Source organism: Hyposmocoma kahamanoa, unplaced genomic scaffold (assembly GCF_003589595.1).
Source record: "Hyposmocoma kahamanoa isolate Upper Pololo Valley unplaced genomic scaffold, ASM358959v1 103, whole genome shotgun sequence".
In the NCBI taxonomy this organism is placed as follows: Eukaryota; Metazoa; Arthropoda; class Insecta; order Lepidoptera; family Cosmopterigidae; genus Hyposmocoma; species Hyposmocoma kahamanoa.
In genome coordinates this window covers 1,838,433-1,850,451 of record NW_020653344.1, presented here as the reverse complement: position 1 = coordinate 1,850,451, position 12,019 = coordinate 1,838,433, and the positions used below count along the sequence as shown (strand labels likewise).

The following is a 12,019-nucleotide window of genomic DNA, read 5'->3' as shown; positions in this document are numbered from 1 at the left end:
TTCGGTTCCCGGGCCGTGAAAAATATAATATTTGAGAAAGAGTCCATTGTCGATAAGTGTAATATATATTTTGCAAACGTGCATAAATCATCGCCTTAGGGAGTCATCACACTTACCGACACGTAATAGCATTAAGCCGGTCATAAAAAAACTTTATGACCTTGTAATAAGAGTGAAAAAGACGTGCGCTTCGCGTCTCCGGTCCGAACGGAAGTGAATCGCGCAATGTCTTTTCTGTTATTGCATCGCATGTAGTAGCAGTCAGTAGAGCTCCTTGTGAAAGACTTCATTCAGGGTAGTACTGCCACCTTGCCTATTTCTGCCGCCAAGCAGTAATGTCTGCATTACTGTGTTCCGGTTTTGAAGGGTAAGGGAACTGGTAAAATTACAGGCCCTAGGGCGACACGGGCGCAGTGGCAGTGTCCCTCAGATCTTTGCGATTTAAAGCTCTGAGTGACACTGCAACTGTTATGGACAGGGGTGTAACTTACCATCAGGCGCACGACTTATTCATTCCGTCACTTCATTCTGTCTGACTAGCTCAAGACGTTTTTCAATCAATCAATCAATCAAATCATTTATTGTGTACGTTCGTCTAGGTCTTAAATTGTTGAGTCAGTACGTATTGACAGTTTTATGGCATATTTGAATCAAGTTACCTCTTGGATCCTATTACGTATGCCTTTACGTACGTGTTATATTTTTCATCACACTTGCTCGTAAATACTATGATTATATGGTGGCTAACTTGACTACAATGCCACAAATAAAACCCTAGGGCCTTTTTTCTTTCCATTACAGCCATGGTCGGTAAGGAGTTTTTTTTTAATTTGTAGCACATCCTGACATAGTGTTGGTTCAAGTTCAAGCAAGAAGGTACTTATGAACAAAATTAAAACATTAGCTTATAATGTTATCTAGACATAAATTTTTTTGAAATTCAGCGACACACTACTTAAAAACTTATTATTAAAAATTAAGTAATTTATTTTAATTATTTTCTGTATAAAAATATTGCAAATTTTTTGTTTACAGTCCATCATGCCTCTTTGCTTTTTACAACATTTTAGTTCGAGTTGTATTATCTATGGAAGAATAGCTAACTGGCCATTTGATAAAAAAAAACTCGCCAATAAATAATACTGTTGTATTGTGAACTTAGAGGATGGAAAGTTGTGAACCATATTTATTCATACAAGAAATAAACATTGTATTTATTTCCTCGTAAATGTTCCTCAAAAACATTGTATGTATCGCGGACGGTAAAAAAATACAAAACTCGCGTTATTAAAACCCTCAGCTTTCGGCTTCGGGCTTCTAATAGAGCCCCCGTTAGTAATTTCTTAATTAGCGTCCTTAATACACAATGTACTATTCAATTACATTTCAATAAACTCAGGAGCGCTACTCGTGCGATAAAGAAAATATCACAGAAGAGAAATGAGAAACGTTTTTGCATTGAGGAGGCGAAGTAATTTCGAAATGAAAATAATGTCCCAGGGTATGAGAATTAGTCATCTGTATCGCTACCACGAGAGATTACAATGTCGATACGTAGTAGTAAAAACATTTGTATAGAAAATTATTGTTCCTGTTGTGATGTGACTTTTTGCAATATAATAGTGAAAGTGTTAAATCAATAATTTTGGAAAAATATGTAATAAACTTGAGGATATACACTAATTACTACGGTGTGAAAACACAATTTCTAAAAATTTTTACGATAGAAAAATATAATACAAACTTCACCTCGAAATTTCACAAGAAAACCGCTGCATTTAATAGGTACTTTACTTATACCAAGGTTATTTTTTGTATCAACTCAACTAAATAAAACACGTATACTACATGATATACATTTATCAAATGGCTTTAAATTCGTTTGGAAAAAAATAAATTAGAAAAAAACCCAGCGTTCCTGCCACTCGACCCAAGAAAAATGCACCGGAAAAATATTAATTAGAGCTGAGGAGGTATAGACTCCTACGAGCTTAGACCGTAAAATAATTTCATTGATATCTCTGTGTAAAGTAAAATTGTTTTGAACCCTAAAACGCACTAGTATCGACTTTTGATCCATGTTATCGGTAGAAGTAATTTATTTCTACTAGGACTTCTCTAACAGACAACACGTACATTGATGTCAAAAATCGTTACTAGAGTATAATTTTGCGCTCACTGCCAACAGCGCCATAATCGAATTTATAATAAAATTAAAGATAACAAAATAACCGCTAGTACTGTTAATATGAGAAATAATGTTCATGTTCAATTCTCAATGAACTCGCTGAAACAGAATATCAGTCAAAAAGGAACATTCAAGATTTTTGGCTACAAATCTGCTTAACAACATTTCATTTACATTTAGTCTCTATATACTTATATTGTTTTTCTATTATCGAATTGTCGATTTTTTTATATAACAAATTATTACAAACATACAATTTACCTTGACGACTGTTTTGACGATTCAGTGAAATCAGTCAGTGTTGTCAATCCTTTAAAACAACACAATTTATTTATAATTATTAATACAAAGATCAAACACTTGGAAGAATTACTTAGAAGTAATAGATTTCTCATAGATGGCGCTACGGCAAAAAGTCGTTAAAAAGCGAAACAAAGATCTGCAACAAACAGATACAAAAATTCGTAAGATCTGCTGGTCCGCAGATTAGTAGTGAGGGGTGAGGGTGCATACACAGGTTTTTAGTGGGTAGGCCTGCGAGGATCGGGCGAGCTTGTATCGCCGAATGGATCAACGGAGGAGAGTCCCACATAACCCCGCCATGTCATCGCCCGCGGCGGGGTAAGCGTAACGCATTTTCCTGTGTATAAAAAAAATGGTCCGCAGATTAGTTCCGTGGCTTTGTTGGCATAGTGTCTAGCTAGCACGGTTTGCTAGAAGACGCATGGTTCGAGTCCTACCGAATCTAAGGAATATTTCTTTGTGTTCGATCATTGTATTCATAGTATAAGAAACTAGTGGAGTAATTTCATAAAAAAATAATTGAATATCATGTTGTTGAAACACCGTGACATTCAATAAACGTCAGTTTATTATCACGAATTAAAAATCCCGAACAAACCAGAAAAGGAAAAATAATATCACAACAAATCAAAGATTTTTTAATGAAAATAGTAAATTTTAGTTAAAATAAAAGTGACTGTAACTTTTTTATGTAATATCAAGTGACGGGACGAACAAGTGCGCTTGATGGTAACCTACACGCCTGTCCATAACAGTGGCAGTGCCACTCACGAGCTTGAAATCGCAAAGATCTGAGGGGCACTGCCACTGCGCCCGTCACCCTCAGACATAAGTTGACAAGTTCCCATGTGCCTGTAATTTCACCAGCACCCTTACCCTTCAAAACCGGAACACAGCAATGCTGACATTAGTGCTTGGTGGCATAAATCGGTAAGTGGCAGTACTACCCTGGACGAACTCTTTCATAAGGAGCTCTACTGCTACTAATCTCTTAAAACTCAATGTTAATAATAAGCGAGTTCATGAAACAAGACTTAGTGGTTTATCTCTACGACGTTGGAACTAAATCAGATTTTTACATAATGACCCAAAAGTGAAGAACTAAATTAATGAAGTAATTAACTGACTGTATTAAAGAAATTAGTTAATTATGTGCTACATAAGCGAGAAAAGGAAATAAGCTGTCGATATCATCAATTGCTTCCGTAGTTCCTTATAACCTCGCAATTGGAGGATGGAGGAGCGGAATACACACATCCTCTGTCAATGGCATAGACTCATCCTTCCGATTGTAATCTTCTTTATGAAGACGTATAAGGAACTAAGAACAAATTAATGGGTGTGTGTGGAAGTTGCACAGAGGCGTGATAGAGCGTGCTTAAAACTCCTGAATATGTTCTTTTATTTCCTCGAATGCCTAATTTTGAAGACATCAATTATGCAAACAACTCTATCAGTCTATTTGAAGTTCTTGACTAAAACACATTTGTGCAGGTACGAGAACAGGTGCGAGAACGCAAATTTAGTTGCTAAATTCTTTAGTACCATCATAAAACGCCTAGACTTCCAAATGATATGGAGCATTTGAAAGCAAATCGTAAATAAGTGATGCCATTAGATTTTCATAACACATGAGCAGTTTCAAGGACGATCCGGTTTAGTATGGCAACGTGGCGCCTGCGTAAACGCGCACGCAAATTATATTTGCTAAACACACGTTCGGTACGCCTGGACAAACATTGACATCGGCCATTTATCACCGATTAGCAACCGAGGATTTACGATGTCTGGATCTACGCCATCGAAACCAAGTTTCATATTCTATTTTTATACTCTGACAACTGAGTCGGTAATAAACGAAACCAACCAAAACAGATCTAAAGTGGCCTAATGAATGACGTAAGATAAAATAGACTTTGGAACTCAATGATGCTTTTGATCAAGTAAAACAAATAGTTGAGTTGTTTTAATTTATTCGTTCTAATTAATTGTTATCATTCCATTATGAAAATAGTATTTCTATGTTTCAAAACCAACAAAATGTTTTAAAATGCGAACTTATCAAATAAAGTTAAATTAAGGCACCTACAACGAGCGTCTGGCAGGGTTCTTACACGACCCTGTAAAGAAGCAGCAATGGGTCTGTCCGCTTCGAATCTCTGTTATTACATATACGTTATTAAAAATCATGACGGCCATGCCGTTATCCTCAATTTAATGGCAGATATTAAAAAGTTAATAATAGTGTCCGGAATATTCGCAAGGCGAAGGTCGTAATTCCAATTGGTCTGTTTTATTTTAGTCCAAACCCCGAAAAGGAAGGAAGCTATTAAGAAATGGCTTATGATATTAACCACAAGCTTTAATAATGACAGTCTTCAAGATTTGCCTTCAAATAGTTCAATAAACAACAAACACAAATATGTGGGCAGATAATTCCAATGTTAAACAGGTACAGCTTATAAGTTTTAGGGTCAATTGAACCATTCAGAATGTGAATGTCGTATAAAATTACGAAGAATGGTAATGATAATGAATTTATTCTCTTCCACAGTTAAACTTATATCTAGTACAAAAAATTGTGTATACTTTTTATTGTGGAAGACTGGTGCTCAAACTAGGTAAACCCTGTATTATGAGACACCAGGTCTCCCTTTGCGGAACAAACTTGAAATCAAGAAACAAAACAAAAATTCAGTGGTAAAGTTAAAACTAAAATAGAAATAGAAATTCATAGACAGATGTGAATGAAGATCTTCAATTTTGTGCTCACCAGAGGACTGTAAAATGCTGTTTCTGAAGATATTTTTAAGACATTTTAAGGACACTTTGGGTCAATTTAATTACAATACCGTATTATCATGCCAATATTTGGTTTTATGTTAACGCTTTAATATTTTCTTAAAACGTTTTGTAAATACCACCTGTCTACACATAGCTGCTTTTCAAGAATAGTGTCGCAAACGAAAACAGTAAAGTTTTCGACACCGAACCTTCTTTTGGTTTACAATAATCACGTGACATAATTAATAATTGATTAAAATTTTTACGTGAAGTTACGCCTCTGATTTTTTGAAACACATCTTGATGAATGTTTTTGCGATAGGCCGCTATTCTAGAAGGCCATCGACATAAAGTTGTGTAGACATACTTTTCCCGTATGAATATAATACTCATACATATTAAAATTCCCAAAATAAGCGTTTAGCATCGTACATAGAGTTGAAATGGATGTGTTCTGACAAAAGGATAAACTTTCGCCTAAGTGGCACCCACTGCCGACGCAAATATATCTAAAGACCTTCTACGAAGTTAGTCTTCAATCACGATTCAGTATTTTGATGAAGTAGAAACTATCTAGGAATGAATATATATGAATACAGATTCCAGGTATTCATTCTAGATTGTGCAGTAACAATTCAGGTTAACAAACAGGAAAATCTATTTGTACGTACGTGGCAGTGGTTGTTTTTATTTGTTTTAAGATTTAAAACATTTTCTTTTAATTTTAACGCTCGTAGTCTTGGCGCAAGCGAACTAAAATTGTATTTCATTGCTATAGAGTGAATGAAAGTGCTATGAAAATAATAGGTAGTCCTAACTAAGTCATTCGAGCCGGATTTCCATCGGTCGCTGTTTCATATCCGACTACGATGGCAGCGGCGCGAGTGTGAGTCTTCAATTGGCATTTATGGAATACATAAGTTGGCACTTGACACGATGGTCTTGTTTATTAAGGCTTTGTTCAAAGCGATCAGCAGCACATAAGAGATAACACAGAAAATAGATAACGAGAGAGGAAACATATTATTTAACGTAAAAGTTGTTTTTTAGCTTGAACGACACTGACTACCAACGTCGACCCCGACGTCGCAACGCAGCCAGTTTCATTCCATTCGATATCATTATAGATTGAATAACACAGGCAAAAAAGCGAACAAGTAGTGACCAGTTGTTTTTATTTTATGCAAGTGTTGCCATTATGTTCTGCATTTCTTCACAATAGCGCTCAGCTGTCATAGTTTTACCAGATCTAACGCAGCTTCGGCGATTTACTACGCGACCTTTGCGAGATTAAAATTTCCACTGTGGATTCGGATAAAACAAAATCGCACAGTGCGTTTGTTGTTGTGTCTGCTCCGTCTACATCGTTAATGTTTCGAATCGTTTGCGCTACATTAGTACCACGTCGGAACTCGTGTTAAAAATACACGATTATAACAGACATTATTTAATTTCAAAGCGAAAGCAAAATGAACCAAATCGAAAACAAATGAATAACGTTAAAATTTTGAATTTAGAAGTCTTATGATATTATTTGAAAAAGTTTCTATCTTCTATTATCAACTAAATAGTTTAATTTCCAAGTAAGCAGTCGAAATTTTATTAAATCGACTGACCAATGTCTATGATCGCTTCACCGCTGGAACCCAATTAGTTCAAGATTACAATCTATTTCAATTAATGCCAATATTAATACTGACAATTTGTTGCCGGTTATTGAGACTATCACTATTATTTTATTTAATAAACCTTTAAGAAAAACAAGGAAGCATTATGAAAACGAATTATCGTTTGTTTACAAAAACAGAGCACTGGAAAGTCGTAAGGTTGAATGTTGAAGATTCAAAGGACGATGATTTGTAAACACATGCTAAGTTGACATAAGGTTAACAGTGATTTTCCTTTGCGTCGTGGCAAAATATGGCATTCGATTTGATTTCTAAATGTTTGTATTTAATCGTGTGATGTTTCTCAGTCACATGTGAAGGTGATTATGATATTTACCAACAGCTAATAGGAAACACTAAAATCAAACGACTACAAATTAAAAAAAAAGAACCTTAAATGTTGACTCAAATAATTTCTAATGATTCACAGATAGTAAGTCAAAAATCGATGGCCATTTAACATGTAATTATCTCCGTTGAAAGTTGATGTCGAAATTAGTTCAGTATATGGCTTACGGCATTGGAGCGGAATTCCCTGCCTGCAGATTTGTTCTCTAAATGCTAATAACTTGGGCCTTTTCCAGGCAAGAGTGAAAAGATATTAACGATGCGACCTCGTTCATAGTCATCCCGCCTTTTTATCACCATCTTTACGGGTTCCTGGTCACTTTTAAAATTTTGAGTCGTTCTCGAATTCGTTTGAATTCTCGAAGTCTTAACGTTGGTTCGTACCGTCATCATTCTCATCAAAATTCTCGAAGTGAGAGAACGAGCTTATTTATCATCATGTACTCCAACTCCACTAAACAGTCGAAAATCCAGGTACTTACTCGAAGAGGGCCTATATGGTTACATATATGTCTAATGATTTAAAAACACTTTAAGTGAAGTTTTATATTAATTTTTAATTTCTTACTTATTCAGACGAAAATTTTATCTATTTCCCTGCCCAATAACCGATCAAGGATCATAGTTAAAATATCTTTCCTATTTTCATTTTTATATCTAAACTATACAAAATATCTTTTGTATTTTCTTTCTAACATCCGAACGAATGTTAGAAAGAATATAAAGGTGTTTATTAATTCAAAACTGAAGTCTGAACATCAAGTACGTAAAAAAATATGCTTTCATACATTTATATTGGATTGGCTACCCAACGGTAACACAAATTTTTGTACATAAAAAAGAAAACCTTTTTTATGAATTTCCGAAACCCGTAAAGCAATTGTGTTTATTTTCACATACAGCATATAAAATTAATTTTGACGTTGACCTCATTGTCACTCTGTCTAATGAAAGAAAATGTGTCAATCTACAACGGAGTCGTGTAAGTATTATTTTTAATTGTAAACAGAGTGGAAGCGACAAATTAATTCAAATAGTCCATCCAAAACAGTACCATTAATTAAAACAAAAAAAGAAACGAAAGTCAGTATATCACATCATTTATTATCGGAATAGGAATTAAGCTGTCGCGTGGCCTCGATTTGGTGATGACTTTACGATCTAGACACACTGGGCTCCTGCGGAAGCGAAACATTTAAGATTCTATAAAATAAAAAGAAAATGAGACAGTAAAAGTGATAAGTTTTAGGAGAGCTCATTGATTTAGGTTTCTTATTTGACACCAAATATAATATTTATAATTAATTTCTTCATTCGACTGTTTTAAAAACATCAATTTACAAACAAGTCGTGACTAAGTCAAAGAATGGCGAATCCAGTGCGAGAGAAAATGTCTTAGAAGAAATTAAGAAAAAACGGATGTCGATCGCATATAATTTTTGCTATTCTCTGAATCTCACGATATAAATGAATAGATCCACAGTGTTCGATATGCAACGAGTAGTAAGAGGTTATATGGAAAAATTACAAACATTTTTTGATAGACTCAGAATCTTACGATGGACATAAATGGACCCACAGCACTCGACATGCAACGAGTGGGAGGAAGTAGTAGTAGAGAGAGAAAAAGAGAAATATATTCCAAGAAATTTGTATGAAACTAAACATAAATGGCAAAATTCTTATATTTTCACTTTAGGCAAACACATTTTACATTTTTCTTACATTAATTTATTGTAATCAAAATAAAATACAAGCTTTTGATTTTAGTAAAAAAAAAATTGTCTACAGTGAGACATTGTCGCGTGATAATTGACCGATTGGCAACTTTTTACAAAATTGCACACTTCGCCAAAAATTTAAATAGCACTGGTGCACCCAATAGAGAGTACTTACTATCAATAACAAAATACTTTAACAAATTTTACCCCAAATTCTATAGAATTCTTAGGTTTTGTACAGAGATTGTTAGACAGAAAATGAATCTATGTACTTCGGATCTAAATGGCGTATATTTGTATTTTCAAACAAACCATCGTTTCAGGCCCTTTTTGACGACATTTGTCAATAACAAAAAGTGGCGCCTGCGCCAGAATTTATGTATCGCTTGTTTGACTTGCCATTTGGCAAGACCAACTGTCTTGTATGGCCAGTGAAATTGGTCACCCGATGACTGATTTATCTGTTTATGTTACTTGTCGTGTAAAATACAATTTTGAATTTTTTTATTAATAAAACACACTCAATTACTTGCGCTCTCATACACAGACACACATCTCCTACACATCCACATACATGCTTATACATTAAGTTGTTTTTCGTTTTGGATCCCGGGATACAAGCCTTAGAGCTTAGTGCGGAGTCGACTAGTAATTGTGCCTTAGTCATAACACTTTTTGTTAACAAGAAACAAACATAAACACCCTGTCATACATTGGGTTCTTTTCTATATATTTCATGAATCAATCATAAGACCCTTTGGCGCTGTGTATTTCATTGTTAATAAATATTTCATATTCATTCTGAGAATATCGTCTTTAAAAAAGTTTAATACCAGAATCAGATCTCCGTGAATTCAGAACGAGCTTTTCTTCCAATCATCAGCGAGCAGCCAAGTCAATAAGTGTCGTCAATTGATACAAGGCCGCTTGGGGACGCGCCAAGTGGTCTAGTCATTCGACACCACTGCAAAGCTAGTGCTGTGACCGCAAGCGCAGCTGTTAGGTAACCTGCGGTAACACCTAGGCTTGCTTATATTAATTGCAGTATCATTACGGTATTTATTACGACACTCGGTTAGATCTGTAATTTTGAACGATTGTGACACAGCCAAGACTAATAGACTGTAGGAAAAGTCTCTTTTACATTTAATATATATGAACATGTTATGTTCCCTGTACCTCTTAAGGTATCGTATTACCCAAATAGTGCCAGTTAAAAAAAACACACTGTGTATGTATATTATGGAAGACTCTTACTCCTGTAACATCAGTAGAATCTCAATAAAAACTATCAGCATTTGAAAAAAATAATTTCAAAGATGCGGAAACAGGACACAAAAACTTGCCAAGGAATTTGAATATTGCGATGCAATACGTTTTTATTTATCATCAATTAACATAATGTAGTGCAAAAACGATGAAACAGTCCCCGGAAACATTGGTTGTCATTATAAATTTGTTTTTACCCATGAAGCTGCCAATGTGCACTATTTTGTTGAGTATTGTAGTAATTTCTCTTGTTAATGCTTTTTTATTTTATAACAAACATCGATTATGATAAAAATAACTATAAATATATATTCTATATGACCAAAGGGTATCTCGAAAAATACGTTTTTCATAAAAAATTGAGGGAATACTTGCTTGGGCCTGTGTGTGAATATTTAGTACATTTGAAAGTACATTGGGCGTTTAGCGCTTTTCCCAGTGTAGTTAGCTGGGTCTTAGGAGGTTAAATTGTAATATTGTGACATTAAAATAAAATAAATCATTATTTTCTATTCTATACTTCACCGCTGTTTATCATATCGTCATTAATAAAAGTAGGAAATCATTCCAATTACTTCGGCACAACCAACTGCGTCGCATTCGGCACTCGCGTGATACATTCTACGTGGAAATGTGATGAAGCTATTCTTTTTGCACGAGAATGTACCAGAACCAGGTTGGCCATTAAGCGATAGAGTACAAAAGGAAATATTGGAATGCCACGCTGTATAGAGACTGCAAAAGTTCGAACAATATGTGGAGTAACAGCGTCCATTTCAACATGCGCTGGCGCCAGCGGCGCAGGCATTGTTTGGACTTTAGTGTCCAATGTGCAAGAATATGTCAATAGGTCGTATGGTTTCGTCGTTATCTTGGAAAAAAATTCGAATTCTTAGGTTTTTGCGATTGTTACACATTAGAAATGAAATTTTTTGAAACGGACCTGTATCACTTTATATATTTGTTTTTTAAACAAACCAACGTTTCGGAACTTTCACAGGTTCCACGTCTAATATTAATGCAAACCACCTTATTTGTACTATAGTTACAAAAAATATTAATTAAATACCTTATTTTTATTTTTCCAAAGAGCATTCCTATTTACCTACATACGTTTAACAAAATATTTTATTTTAACAGCATGAATTTTTACTAAATTTAATTTATTATTAATTGCGTAATGGAAAATAAATTAAAAATTAATATAAAACATATTTTTGTTCCGTTTCACGACTATAAAAAAAAATCGAAAGCATGTTCGCGATATGAAGCTTCCGTAAATTTGCAATAATATGCAATTACCAATCATCTGATTTTTTAGTAGAATTTTGTTACTTTCATAATTTACAGTGATTTTCTTCTGTTTTAAATCGAGTTGGCTGTATAATTTTGGTATATTTGGTGTTTCGTTTTTTGTTAATCAACAGAATCTTGTCACTGCAAAGTTTCACAAAAATTAACTACTCATTCTACAATGAAAACAGTATAAGGGCTTTACCTACTGAATTACCATAAGACACAGCTCGGATGAGGAAAGTTCGAGACCGGAATACCTTTTCACTTTCTATGGAATGCAGTCCCTAAAGCTGTATACCATAGAGGAACCGTTGAAGGTCAAACCAACACAGCTTTAAAAGTAAACCGGCGTTGTCGTGCCCTTTTGGAGAATGGATTTTGCATTCACAAAACACGTGATACAATACAAAGTACTATGCAACATTCAGAGAACAGTCGAACGA

General features: G+C 34.6%; 1 protein-coding gene across 1 annotated transcript in view; it reads right to left on the bottom strand.

The window, feature by feature from the left end:
- The window catches only part of LOC113238585, a 103,410-nt gene that overhangs the window by 27,542 nt on the left and 63,849 nt on the right, over positions 1-12,019 (bottom strand). The gene's annotated exons all lie outside the window — the stretch shown is intronic.